Source organism: Ixodes scapularis, unplaced genomic scaffold (assembly GCF_016920785.2).
Source record: "Ixodes scapularis isolate PalLabHiFi unplaced genomic scaffold, ASM1692078v2 PGA_scaffold2__306_contigs__length_199485367, whole genome shotgun sequence".
NCBI classification, from domain to species: Eukaryota; Metazoa; Arthropoda; class Arachnida; order Ixodida; family Ixodidae; genus Ixodes; species Ixodes scapularis.
In genome coordinates, this window is record NW_024609857.1 from 181,548,773 (window position 1) to 181,563,008 (window position 14,236).

The following is a 14,236-nucleotide window of genomic DNA, read 5'->3' on the forward strand; positions in this document are numbered from 1 at the left end:
TCCATGACCGTACACGTAAATGGTGTATGATGGATAATGATCCATGTAGAATGGGAACAACGGGGACAAAGGACAAACACAAATATCCAAACACAGCTAGGTGACTGGTGCGTGCTGAAAAATCGACTTAGTCCTATATCAAAGTAAATACCTCCTTATTTCCGGTGGAGCGCACACCAGTTACCTAGCTGTGTTTGGATATTTGTGTTTGTCCTTTGTCACCCTTCTCACCCTTCTCCAAGGATCATTATTGTTTATTTTTTTTGCCGTCCATGGCAGTCGCGCCCAAGGTCTAGGTTAGATTCCAGTCCGCGGACCGTTCTTTCATTTATGCTTTCAACTTTACGCTCTCGTAAGTTCGGAAGATTCGGAACTCAATCAGACGAGAATGTTCTCGAATTTACCAGAGCACTAAATTGCAAGAATAAATAAAAGGGCAGTCCGCTAACTGTAATCGAACGTAGACCTTCCGCGCGACAGTCAAGCACGGTAACTATTCGGTTACGCACGCGCTGGCTCAGCGACGCGCATGGCAATATTCCCCCGCACTGGCACCAGTCGCGACGTCGTTTTCTGCCCTTTTAAAAATAACAAAAGTAGGCGAGCATAACTTTGATAGGCGCTGAAGATGCTCGAGAGCGGAGATTCCGACAACTCTTTTTGTGACGTCACGCTCCGAGAAGGAGGGCCTTCAGCGCTACATTTGAGAATGATTTTCTGCAGCCTCCAGCACCAAATCAGAAAATAATTTCGATATTCAAGATCCTGGAGGTTTAATGAAGACTATTTAAATTTGTTTTTTTCATATACTAAAAGAGCTTCAGCTTCTCTTTAGTCGTTGTGAGCATTTGTCGTGTTAATTTTAAGTTATTTTATATGGTAATGATATCAGTGGATTTTTCTTGTCTTTACAGGTATTGGCTTGGCAACAACCACCGTCCTCCGGCCAACATATTAAAAAGGATAACTGCATTGAAAATCTTTTTTTTTGTTTTTATTGGCTATTTAGACATTATTTGATACATAGGAGCCGTCCAATTTTATCTCGGACGGTTTTTTTTTTAATTTTCTGCAGTATACCTGTATACAATCTTACAACCAACATTGGGACGAAACTTTCTCAAACAACCATATGGAGTTTTTGTAAGATCAGCTTTTTATGTTTTATTAATATATTGGATTTTTTAGCCAGGTTAGGTTATATTATTACAAGTATACGACATAAATATAGGCGACGTGGAATCAAAAATTAGAGCGTCAGAAAAAACAAACATTTGCTCGGATTGCCTACAGAATAGCCGGTGATGTGCTATAGGCACTGCAGCATAGATTTCAATTTCTATAATATAGACATATTCCCTGATTATTGCATACCGCCTAGAAGAAAAAAAGAGGTAAGATGTAAACATTTCTAGCTAGCAAAGGACCTAAATTCTAGTACGCTAAAAGGGTAATGATGAAGCCGATGCTTCATGGTGCACTGAAACCAACATCTCGGTGTGTTTCGGGTAGACAAGCATATCGGTGGAATGGTTGGGCGTGCTAGTGAAATTAATTACACGGTAAATGTCTATATCTATGTATATACAGGGTGATACAAGGAGACGCCAGGCTCTTTAAATCGACCGGAAATTTCGCTTTCTTAACCTATCGCGCTACTACTTTGTGCAGCGTTGCCCACAGATGCTCCATTTTTTTTTGTAAAATTTGCAAAGAGCGAACTTACCTGAGAAAAAAGTAGAGAAAGAAAAAGGCTTAGCTCCTATGGAAACGCAGCGACGCTACCGGTCTTCAAACAACACGGCGCCGTTTCGCACGGGACACAAGAGATGGTGCAACGAACGCCGCCAACGAACAAGCATACGGCGCCGAGAGCCAGCGTCTTTAGCAGACAATCTTTTCGACTCAAAAGCGGCGCGCGTTCCGCAGGCGGCGACAGTCGCAGAAATAAAAACAGGCGCGGTAACAACAAGGAACTACAGTTCCTTGTCTGCTAAATACGCCGGCTCTCGGCGTCGTCCGCTCGTTCGTTGGCGGCAGTCGGCGTCGCGACCGCTTCCGCCATCTCTTGTCTCCCGTGCGAAGCGGCGCCGTGTTGTTTGAAGACCGGTGCCGTCGCTGCGTTTCCATAGGAGCTAAGCCTTTTTCTTTCTTCACTTTTTTCTCAGGTAAGTTCGCTCTTTGCAAATTTTACAAAAAAAAATGCAGCATCTGTGAGCAACGCTGCACTAAGTCATAGCGCGATAGGTTAAGAAAGCGAATTTTTCGGTCGATTTAAAGAGCCTGGCGTCTCCTTGTATTACCCTGACTATATATATATATATATATATATATATAAGTACAACAAAAATTAAATGTATATGATTTATCTCTTCAGTTCACATGGCACTCTGTGCGCCTGAATGGGCGCGATAACACACCCGACTCCGTGGGTTGTGGCCGCGGCGTGTTAGCAGTTGGGCTCGGCTGGATTACATATAGCAGCATAAAAATTACACAACATAATAAGATATAAAATCATCTCTCTTCTCGAAAACACCATTAAATTGTTGTAGTTGCAGTAGGCTCTGCTCAGCGCCAAGATAACGGGCTAGTGGCGACTACCAGCTTGCCTGAAAAATCAATAATCTGTATTTCATCATCTCGCGTTGCTCCATGCCTATGAGCGGGTGCACACAGCAGGATGACGCGGCACAAAACCAATTTTTTATAGAGACACGGAGATGTGAACTTCCCTGGACACTGGACAAATAATATATTTTAAGGATTAAATTTCCCTGAACGTCGGACACATGATGTATGGTGAGGATTAAAAAGTAAACAAATAAAATAGTAAAACGTTATACAGGAAGATCCACTTGCAAATTCTTAGGAGATGCGTTATCAAGACCCTTGGAACGTCGCGCACGTCCCCGTTCGGGAAACACTAACACTGACCACTTTGCTTTTCTCTTTCGGCTTTCTCTTCTAGCTTTATCGTTTTCTTCCTCTTTTTGGTCTCGTTACGGGGTCAGTGTTAGCGTTTCCTAAAGAGGGACGTGTGTGGCATTTCCAGATTGTCATGCCAACGAATTCCCTAAACCTCCACCAATGGATCTTTCTGTAATATATTAACACGGTTAAACATCGCGTACAGGAAGAGAAGGCCAAATGGGAGGAAGGAACACAGAACACAGACCGGCGCGTATTGACAAATCTCGTATATTAGGCGAAGAAAGGAAAGATGAAGAAAGAGAATTAATGACTGAGAACACCGGCACCAGAGGAATACAGCTCAGCCGCTGTCAAATGTTCGCAAAAAGGCAACTTCTTTTTCGCTGAAAGCAACCGACGGCTTACCAACTTAACGATCGGTCAGAGTCAGGATGGTGAACGCCTCGAGCACGTCTCGCGTTTCCCCGCAGGGGGCACCAGTGAAAGCAGGTGTTTGGAGAGTGGCGTCTCCACGGACCTCGAGCCATGCGGGTTCGCCCGCCCACGTATGGCTGTGCGTGGCTTTCCCCTGTCTGGGGAAAAGGGAATCCTCGTGGTTGAGCCGAGCCCGGGGCAGGTTTGGACCCTTCGGGGCCCCCCGGGTGAGGCAATACACCACTTCGGCACCCACTTCTCATAGACGGGAGTCCTGCTAAGGCCCGGCCAGGATGATTCAGTCTAGTCGCCATTTCTTCTACTATCCCCTCCGATCTTTCACTTTTACCTTCCCTGCTTCCTTTACTTCTCTCTCACTTATCTTACTCCTTTTTCACCCCTCTTTGGCGGCAAGGGCTAACCTTGGGTGGCAATAGACCTCTGTCTTGACCCACACTTGGGTATAGTTTCCCGGCAGCACTGTTAGTGTAACGTCTCCAGCCAAGCTCATCTTGTTATGGTGCGTTACCTAACCCATTGTTGGGCTCGGTGGTGGGCGGTGCACCGCAGATACCGAACACTCTTTGCCCTCCTATGGCGCCCCACCCCACCAAACCCCGTTCAGGGCAAGCCTTTAAAAGGCGCTGCCTTGAACACAAAACCATTGAAAAAGAATCTGAGGAAGAAACCTTTACAAAGTATTTTGTCGTTCATTCGCTGGATGAACAGAAACCAGTTGCAAAGCTCTCACCCTTTGTTGTAGCTAAAGTTCTTGAGCACCTTGTAGGGTTCTCCTATAAGGCTAAGAAGCTCCACTGTGGAGACCTCCTTGTGGAGGTAGAAACAAAAAAACAAAGTGAAGCACTCTCTAAGATGACCAACATTGTTGACTTGAAAGTGTCGGTGAGCCCTCACCGTACAATTAACACCATTCGTGGTGTCCTCTCTGAGGATGACTTCCTTCATACCAGTGAGGATGAACTTCTTGAGGGCCTCGAAGGCTCTGGTGTCATCGCCGTCAAACGAATAATGTATAAAAATTATGGTGAAGAAATTCCATCTAAGCATGTTATTTTGACTTTCGAGAGACACACTCTACCAGAGACAATCAAAGCAGGGTACCTTAATTGCCGGATCCGCCCTTATGTCCCCAACCCACAGCGGTGCTTCCGTTGTCAGCGTTTTGGCCACGGGTCACGCAGCTGTCGCGGAAGGGAGACATGTGAAAAGTGTGGAAGTCAAGGCCACGTCTCCGACATTTGCGAGGCCGTTGCCCATTGCGCTAACTGCGGTGGATCACACCCCGCTTACTACCGCAGCTGTCCTTTCTTTCAGCAAGAAAAAGATATTCTTTCCCTGAAAGTCAAAGAAAATATTACATACGTGGAAGCGAAAAAGCGTTTTTTTTTTGTCAAAGGGTAGTTATGCTGAGGTGGTGCGCAGGGGCCCTGCACCGCGCTCGGAGTCAAGGGCCACCCAGGTCTCTCCCGAGATCTTGGCAGCCGACCTCAGGGCCCCAGATCCCCGACAGGGGCAGCAGCAGCTTAACCCAGTGCCTGGTGGTAGCAGGCGTGCTGCCCCTCCATCCGAGGACAGGCCGGCAGCTGCCGTGCCTGTCCCCTCTCCTAGGTCCCCTCCTAGGGAGGGGCGAGCTTCTCGCTCCTGCTCGCTGGAGAGGGTCCCCCTACCGAAGGAGCAGCATGGTACCCATGCAGCTCGTGTGAAAGGAGGTGTCAAGACAAGCTTGGGCGACTCCTCGCCCGGTTCGTCCCCCACTCCTCCATCCGGTCGTGGCCGGGGTTTTCCCCCACGCGTGCCAGGCCGGACTAGCTCTGTCATGCTCCATCCACCAGACACTTCCCAGGACATGGAGATACCAACTGATGCTGACAGTCAGTCTACTCCTGGGTCCGATCAGGATGGTATGGAATGGGAGACAGCTTCTCGTAAATCTAAATAGAAGCAACCTGTAGTAGCGCCCAAGTGATAGCCCCGATAGCTGTTGCATTGTGATCACATCTTCCACCTAGCTCGAGTTGGCTCTCCATAGTTTTATTTATTTTGCTAGGTTTTATCTCCTTATATTTACATATTTACACACTTTTTTAATAGATGACAAAGTTACATTTCATGCAATGGAACTGTCGCGGTATTTTAAGAAATATTGATGATGTCAATCATTTTATGGATGAGCTTCGACCCATCGGTCTTGCCTTGCAAGAAACCCATGCTCACTCAAATTCTTTTAACATTTTAAGACGTCATCAGGTTTTTAGGAAAGACCGTCCCGCTTCCAGTCCTTCTGGTGGCGTTGCGGTGGTTGTGCAGAGTGGAGTCAATTGCTCTCAAGTTCCACTCCGCACACCTCTAGAGGCTGTTGCAGTGCGTCTCCTCGTGGACCGCCTTGTAACGCTTGTTTCTTTATACTTACCACCAAATATTCCTTTCAATCTTCAAGAGCTACAGGGACTTGTAGGACAGCTTCCTCAACCGTTTTTAATTTTGGGTGATTTTAACGCTCATCATCCCATGTGGGGCAGTACCCGTCAAGACTCCCGGGGTGGTGTTATTGAACATCTTTTATTGTCTTCTGGGCTGTGTCTTCTTAACGCAAAAGAACAAACTTTTTTTAGTGCAGCACACAACTCATTCACATCCATTGATCTTTCTATTGCTTCACCTTCATTACTTCCTTGCTTTTCATGGAAGGCTCTCCATAACCCTTTTGGAAGTGATCACTATCCTATTGTTTTAGAAAGTACTGTTCCATTGCCTAATCTTTTAAAGCGTCCCCCTAGGTGGAAATTAGACAAGGCTAACTGGACACTTTGTAATCTTCACTCCACGTTAGATCCTTCGATCCTTTCGTCTTTGTCACCCGAGAACGCTACACTTCATGTTACTGAGCAGATACTAAGGGCTGCTCAGCGCTCTATTCCACAAACTTCTGGTAATGTGCCAAAAAAATGTAAACCTTGGTGGAACAAGGAGTGTGCCACAACCCTGGCAGATCAAGACAAGGCCTGGGAAAGATTTCGTAGATATCCCACTTCGCACAACCTTGTGGAGTTTAAACACCCAAAAGCCAAGGCTCGTTGGACTAGGAAGCGGGCAAAACGGAAGTCCTGGATGAACTACCTGTCTTCTCTAACTAGTTTTGTCCCTGCCAAAGAGGCCTGGGACAGATATAGGAAAGTAGATGGGGATTATAGGTGCTTTGCCATCCCAACGTGTAATGCTCCTTGTTCGTCATTAAAAGACATAGCTAACGTCCTTGGAGAACATTTTTATAATTCATCCAGCTCAGCCAATTACAGTGCTAACTTCGCACAGTTTAAAGCCCGTGCGGAGCAACAAAAGCTAGTCGTAACTGGAGGAAAGGCAGCCTCTTATAATCGGCCTTTTACGCGATATGAACTTGAGATGGCCCTTAATGTAAAAAAGCTATCTGCTCCTAGGCCCGATGGGCTTCACTATGAAATGCTTCGTAACCTGTCCACGGAATCCCTTGAAAACCTTCTCCTTTTTTTTTAATTCCTTATGGGAAAAGGCTTGTTTTCCTCAGACTTGGAGGCATGCATATATTATTCCCCTTCTAAAACCTAATAAAGATCCTTCACAGCCATCAAGTTACCGCCCAATGGCACTAACGAGCTGCCTCGGAAAAACATTAGAAAGGCTGATAAACAGGCGACTGGTTTATGTATTGGAACAACAGAGGGCCTTTGATAACCACCAGTGTGGATTCCGCCGAGGTCGTTCTACTCTCGATCACCTGGTGCGCTTGGAAACTGTTATACGTGAGGCATTTGTAAACCGGCAGCACTGTGTCGCAGTTTTTTTTCGATTTGGAGAAGGCATATGATACAGCGTGGACACATGGGATTCTTCAAGATCTGTATGCATGTAATATCCGTTGCCGTATGCTGCAATGCATAAGGGAATATATAACAAACAGGACTCTTCAAGTTCGTCTTGGCTCCAACCTATCTGATTCCTACGTGCAAGAAAATGGAGTCCCTCAAGAAGGAGTCTTGAGCGTAACTTTATTTGTGCTAAAAATGAATTCAATTGCACGACTGCTACCTCCTTCTGTTTCATATTTTCTTTACGCTGATGATATACAGGTCTCGTCTTCCTCTTGTAACCTTTGCAGCTGTGAGCGCCAATTGCAGATAGCCATAAAAAAAACTTTCCAAGTGGGCTGACGAGAACGGGTTTCGGTTCTCTGCATCCAAAACAGTCTGTGTGCCCTCTTCTTTGCGTCGTGGGCTGTCATTGGACCCATCACTGGAACTAAATGGAAACCCTGTACCTGTCAGGAAAGAGCACAGATTTCTTGGTGTGATATTTGATAGAAAGCTTAATTTTATTTTACATTTGAAAGCTTTAAAAACTAAATGTCTTCAGTCCATGAACCTTTTGAAAGTTCTATCTCATAAGTCATGGGGTTCTGACAGAAAATGTATTCTACGGTTGTACAACCGTAGAATACGGTTGTACAACATCTGCCCTCAGAATGTTGGGCCCAGATCACCACCTGGGGTTGGGACTAGCAACTGGTGCTTTCCGAACATCCCCTGTCTCCAGTTTATATGCAGAAGCTAATGAGCTATCACTGAACAAACGACGTACCTATCTTAGCCTAACGTATGCTTTTAAGATTCTGGCTGACCCTCAACACCCCACTTATTCTTCCCTTAAAAGGTCGAGGTTTTCCCGTCTCTTTAACAACAAGCCAAGCATTGTGGCACCATTAAGCTCCCGCATTGAAGAACTTTGCACTTCACTGCATCTTTCATTGGACCAGGTCGGCCTCATTCGAAATGTCGACGACTGTATTCCACCCTGGAAGACACTGCCAGTTGCCTGTGACTGGTCTCTCACAAAATTTAACAAACATGGCATTTCCCATGCCGTAATACTGCAAGAGTTTTGTGAAGTACAAATCAAGTATGATGGTTATCTTCATGTTTACACAGATGGCGCCTAGACTTCTTCTTTTGTTGGCTGCGCTGTGTATTCAGAACACTTCTCTAAAGTTAAGCGACTTAATTCATTTGCCAGCATTTTTACTGCAGAACTCTATGCAGTATCAATGGCAATAGACCACATTCTACATAAGGAAATAACTAGGACTGTTCTGTTCGTTGATTCTCAGAGTGTGATTGTTGCAGTTTGCTCTGTTAAAGACACTAAAAACATGCTTGTACAACAAATTCAGAGTAAACTCAACACTGCTTTACATGACGGTCAAAGCATAATATTTTGTTGGGTACCTAGTCACGTTGGCATAGAGGGCAACGAGAAGGCCGACAGGCTTGCAGGGTCTGTGGGAAACCTGGTCCAATCGTCTTTCTGTTTACCATATCAGAATATAAAGCCTTTAGTAAAGTCATCAATTTTTTGTTGTTGGCAGTTGGAATGGGACAGGGAGTGTGAAAACAAGCTCCACGTTATAAAGCCTGCTCTTGGAGCCTGGGAAAGCTCTTCATGTAAGAGTCGTCTTTATGAAACCTTGCTGTGCCGTCTGAGAATTGGGCATTCTTTTATCACTCATAAGTACCTACTTTGGGAGGAAGATCCTCCTATTTGCGATCAGTGTGGTGATACTCTTACAATCTTACATATCTTGTGGTCCTGTCCCGCTCTGGAGCCCAAGCATCGTGTTTATTTTCCTGAGTTGTTTCAACAGCAGATCCCGTTTCATCCGGCCCTCCTGCTGGGGGAGAATCCCATGGTCCCTTTTAGCAGGGTAGTAGACTTTCTTAGTAGCATTGGCATTTTATACCAAATATAGCTTTACCAAATCCTAGGTGGCACTTTGGTAAAATTCTCACCAAAGCATGCTGATTGTTATTATCGTTTGACGCAGATGGCCTCGTAGCTCTTGCGCCATTAAACCCCCAAAATCATCAGCGTCTCGCGTTTGTTTTTCTTTAAAGCGCCCAACGATTGAGTTTTTTTTTTCCAAAGATGGTGTGTACGTATAGGTCTTGCAGTGCACCGAAAGGTTACCTTCTACAGTTGATGCTAAAGAAAGATTGAGCTGCCGCAGCCGGTCATTCAGACACCGTCCAGTCAGTCCGACAATGCGTCTGCGTCAATAAAGAGGAATGCTATATACAACATCCAACCAACAGGGGACCAAAGGCCGCACATGTTTATTTTTTTTGTCAAGTGTTTTCGATAGTGTTTCCGGTCTGACACGAACTTTAGAACCATTTGTTACATTTTTTAGGGGCTGATAGTGCTACGGGCACATCATACCTACTTGCCACCTGCATTAAATTTTGCGATATTTTGTGTTGATATGGCATAACCACCAGCCGGTCTTTTTTCCACAGGGCGCCTAGGCATTTCACTCTTTTCTACAATTGGTTTCTCCCAGCGTTTCTATAACTTCTTTTAAGACCTGATTCGGGAACCCTAAAGAATTTCGTCTGTCGGTTTGGCCCAAGAAACTTCGATTTACGGCATGGACATAACCTATTAGCGCTGAAGTGAGGCAATAGATAGTTATGTCTCTCTGAAATACCTTGGAATGCGGGGATGTGTAGCGAAGGCTGCCTTTTTCGGAACGTGGTGATAGTGACCAGTACAAGTGATCGCCGTTCAATGAGAGGGTAATGTATAAAAATTGCAATACCGCTTCTTTAGACATCTCAAATGTAAAATGAAGCCCAAACCCGCACGTGTGAAAAATGCCCATAATCCTACTCTAAACCTTGAACCGCAGTATTTTTGTACAGTAAAATAAAACGATCTGCATACCTGAATACGTTGGTAACTGGCGTGGCCTCAATAGCTAAATTAATAGCACAGTCAATTCTAGCAAGAAAAATATCACTGAAGGCTGGCGCGACATAAGACCCAGTACCCCCGCCGATGTTTGTAAACATACTCCGTTTTGTCATCCGACAAATGTGGGATATAAATAAAATTGCAGTAGCTAAAGCAACCTGTCGGTAGTCACCTCACTTGAGTTCCTGCAAGAAATTTCGTCCTGGGATTTAATGCAGGCTTTGACTGAGGGGAATAAAAAAGGTCTTGGTACATATATGCTAAACGCACTGGGATTGGAAACTACAGCTGTCATTAAGGTTTCAACGACATTTTCAGAATTATTAACCAAAAAGTGATCCTCAGTTCGCCAACCCGAAAGGTGTTCTTGAAGATAGGCCGACATTTGCCGTTGCCACATACCCCTCTCAGTGACTATAGCTCGGAATGTACCGGCTTACTTGTGCGTATTTGTACCAAAAGGACCTCCCGGTGCAGTCCTTCTTTTTTTCTTTTTTGTTTGTTTTTGGCAGCCAACTGAGTCAAAGACAAACTCTTCCAAAGACCTATAGCTTGTTTTCTAACCTTCCCCGTGTCCACCAAGAGCGGTCGGAAGTTGTTCCGACCTCTTTTGTCAGTGTCCTCTGTCACGAAGGAATCTTGCCTTATCTTTCCTTTCTTCACCTAATATACCAGAGTTGCGAGTAGGCGCCTGTATGTGTTCTGTGTTCCTTCCCCGTTTGTCCTTGTCTTTTGGTGCGCGATTTTTCATTATGTTGAACGTTTACCAACTTGCCCAGCTTACCACTTTATTACTGTAATATTTTGTCACCCCTTTTCTATACCCTGACTGTCAGAGTACGTCGAACCCCTTGGATAGGGTCATCCATATGAAACGTGGAAAGATCAACACTCATATCAGTCATGCAAGGAAACTTATTCATGTCACTCGTGGAGGGATCCGCATCCATTGTTTTAACTACACAAATGCACCACAGCCCACGCATTGCTTCTTCGGAAACACGGAGCGAAGTACAACCGGCGACTTCAGAGTGGCAACTAAGCACGTCCGCATCCTATCGCGCCACAGCGCAACACCTATGTTGAAAATCGATCAAACTGCTCGAGTACCAGCGAAGCAGTGTTGAGCAGCACAATGGCAAGCCTGCACACGAGATCGGGGCCTGCGCTCGTGGACGGCGAGCGTGGAGCTCGTTCATTTTTTTTTATTACCATTTCTTTTTTCGCACCGAACGCACGTCGGAATTAAAGCTCTTCAGTTTTTTGAAGCTGCCGCTGTTCCTGGGTCTTCATATCAGCAATTTGGTGCCGAAACCCGGGAGTCAAGTTCTGGGACATCACACGAGAAGACTCGGCAGCGCTGTGGATCCCCATGGAAAGGCAGAAGATTAAAAGAACGACCCGACGCGCGCAAAGCACAAGACTCATCAACGAGGCAAGTGCTCTCTTACTAAATCAAGATTCAACGATTAGCCAGATTACCACCGTTGCCGAAAGATTGCGCGCCAATAACGATGAGCTCAGGAGGTTGAACGAAAGGGACACATACCAGATGGTTCGTTTGAAACCGAATTTCAGGCAGTCGTGCAATACGAACATGAAGCGACTGCCACCATCAGTGCCCTCCAATGCAGAAAAGATCTCCTAGATCAGATATCGTCTCGAGGGGCCCCTAGGGAACCTAGTCGTCACCCAAACGACATCCAAGCTGGAACTAGGTTACCGAAGCTGACCATTACGCCATTCAAGGGTGAAATATCAAAGTGGTCAGCGTTCTGGGAACAGTTCGATGAAACAATTCACAAGAACGCCAGTCGGTCCACCAGCGAAAAGTTCGGCTACCTTCGAATGTACTTGGGCGGAGAAGCGGAAGCAGCTGTGGCTGGATTACCAAGGACAGAGACTTGCTACGCGGACGCAATTGAGATCCTCAATCGCCGTTTTGGAGACAAGAAACGATTGGAGCAGGAATATTTCTCCAGTCTGAGGCTGATTTCACCTGTCAAGTCAGCGAACGATACCTCAGGTCTACGAACGATGTTCGACCAGGTGCAAATCCACATACGAGGCCTCCAGACATTGGGTGTAAATAAGTCAAGTTTTTCGTCGATGCTCTGCGATATTTTGATGCGAGCTCCTCCACGTGACATCCTCGTGAACTACCACAGAACCGCTCATTTGTCTGCGGTAACTGCCATGCCCGGCCCAAGCAGCCAGCGTGACCGCTCAGAACTGGATCGATTACTTGATTTTCTAGCTATCGAAGTCGAAAGTTGGGAGAAAAGCGAGTTTAAGATCACAGAAACGAAGAACACAAAAACCACAAGATATGAGGACAACATAGCTCGACGTGAATCGTCTAGACCGACCTCATCGGTGCTCTAGAACTGACCCTCACCACATAAAACGAGATGCTGTTTCTGCAACGGAACAAGCCATAGTTCTGCAGACTGTTCTTCATCTCTTCCCCTGGACCAGAACAAACAGCGTTTGACAAAAGAGATGAGATGCTTCAGATGCACTTTCAGTGGCCATCGAGCAGGAGACTGCAGACGAAAGATCAGCTGTGCCACATGCGGTGGAAGAAACGCTAAGTCTATGTGTGACCCGACGCGGATCAAAGCTAAAGAAGGTAAATCGGACACACAAAACAGCATGACGGTTTGTACTACATTCACCGAGAATTCAGAGAGTCCGGAGCGATACTTCTGCAAACCTTCCGGGCATGGGCTGTCAGCGGTACCTCATGTAGGAATGCTAGAGGTGTTATCGACGGAGGCAGCCAACAGACGTTTGTCACCGAGGATCTGTCAAGACACCTTCAGCTTAAGTGCGTTGGCTTCACGAAGATGGCACTCAACACGTTTGCTTGTGCTTCAACTCAACAGTGCAAGCAGCGTCGTGTAGTGGAGCTTGAACTTAGAAGCCAATTCAACATGGACGGATGCAAGATCAAAGCGATCGAAATCCCAGTGATATGTCAAGACATAGCTACCTTAACGACGGATTCAGTCTTCGTAGCTGACGTGGAGAAACATGGAAAGTTTATTGCAGATCGCCTTATGTTTCCAGCGGTTGCCGCACAACCAGGCATCAGTATTCTGATTGGCTTTGACCAAATGTGGGGCTTTATGACTGGTGAAGTCACTCGGAGTAAAACCTGCAGCACCCTTGTTGCATTAAATACCAAGCTTGGTTGGACCTTTCAAGGACGGACATCCATCCTAAAGTCGCAAAACACCCACTCGAACTTGGTCCTCTGTGTCCTGCAGATCACCGGTACAGAAAGGGTTGAAGGCGCTCTGCGATCATTCTGGGAGTTAGAAAGCCTGGGAATCACAGATTCAGAAGACCAGATGTCCGAAACAAGCCAAGTGATGCGCCATTTCGAGCAGAACTTTCGCCGGTCTGGCACACAGTACGAAGTGGCTCTACCGTGGAAGGACAATATAGGTGTCCTTAAGGACAAGCAAGTAGCGATGACGAGACTTAGGAAACTAGTAGGTCGACTCTACGGAACTGACTCTCTAATACTTCATTAGGACGAAGCAATCGGAGAGTATCTGATAGCGGGTCACGCTGAAGTGGTACCGAACGAGACAACTGGTGAAAAAGGCAGACAATTTTACGTGCCGCATCGCGAAGTCATCAGAGAAAATCCGCTGACGACACGACTTCGAGTTGTTTTCGATGCATCCTCGCACGTATCTGGGTGCAAGTCTCTGAACGAATGTTTAGAGAAAGGAGACAACCTGTATCAAGACCTCCTTGGAATATTGCTCCGATTTCGGTTGAGCCGCTTCGCCATAACCTCCGGCATCCAGAAGGCATTTCTGCAAATATCTGTAGCAGAAAAGGACAGAGATGCATTCCGTTTTCTCTGGTTTCAAGGTCTACCATCTTCGACTTTTAAAGATGAAGAGGTACAGACATGGAGGATGACGAGGGTTCGTTTTGGGGCAACCTGTAGTCCATTTCTTCTGACGGCTGCGATCCTCCAACACCTGAAAAATCTGCCGACTGAAAAGAAGGAACTGGCTGACGTACTTCGTAACTCCTTCTACGTGGACGACTTGATTACTGG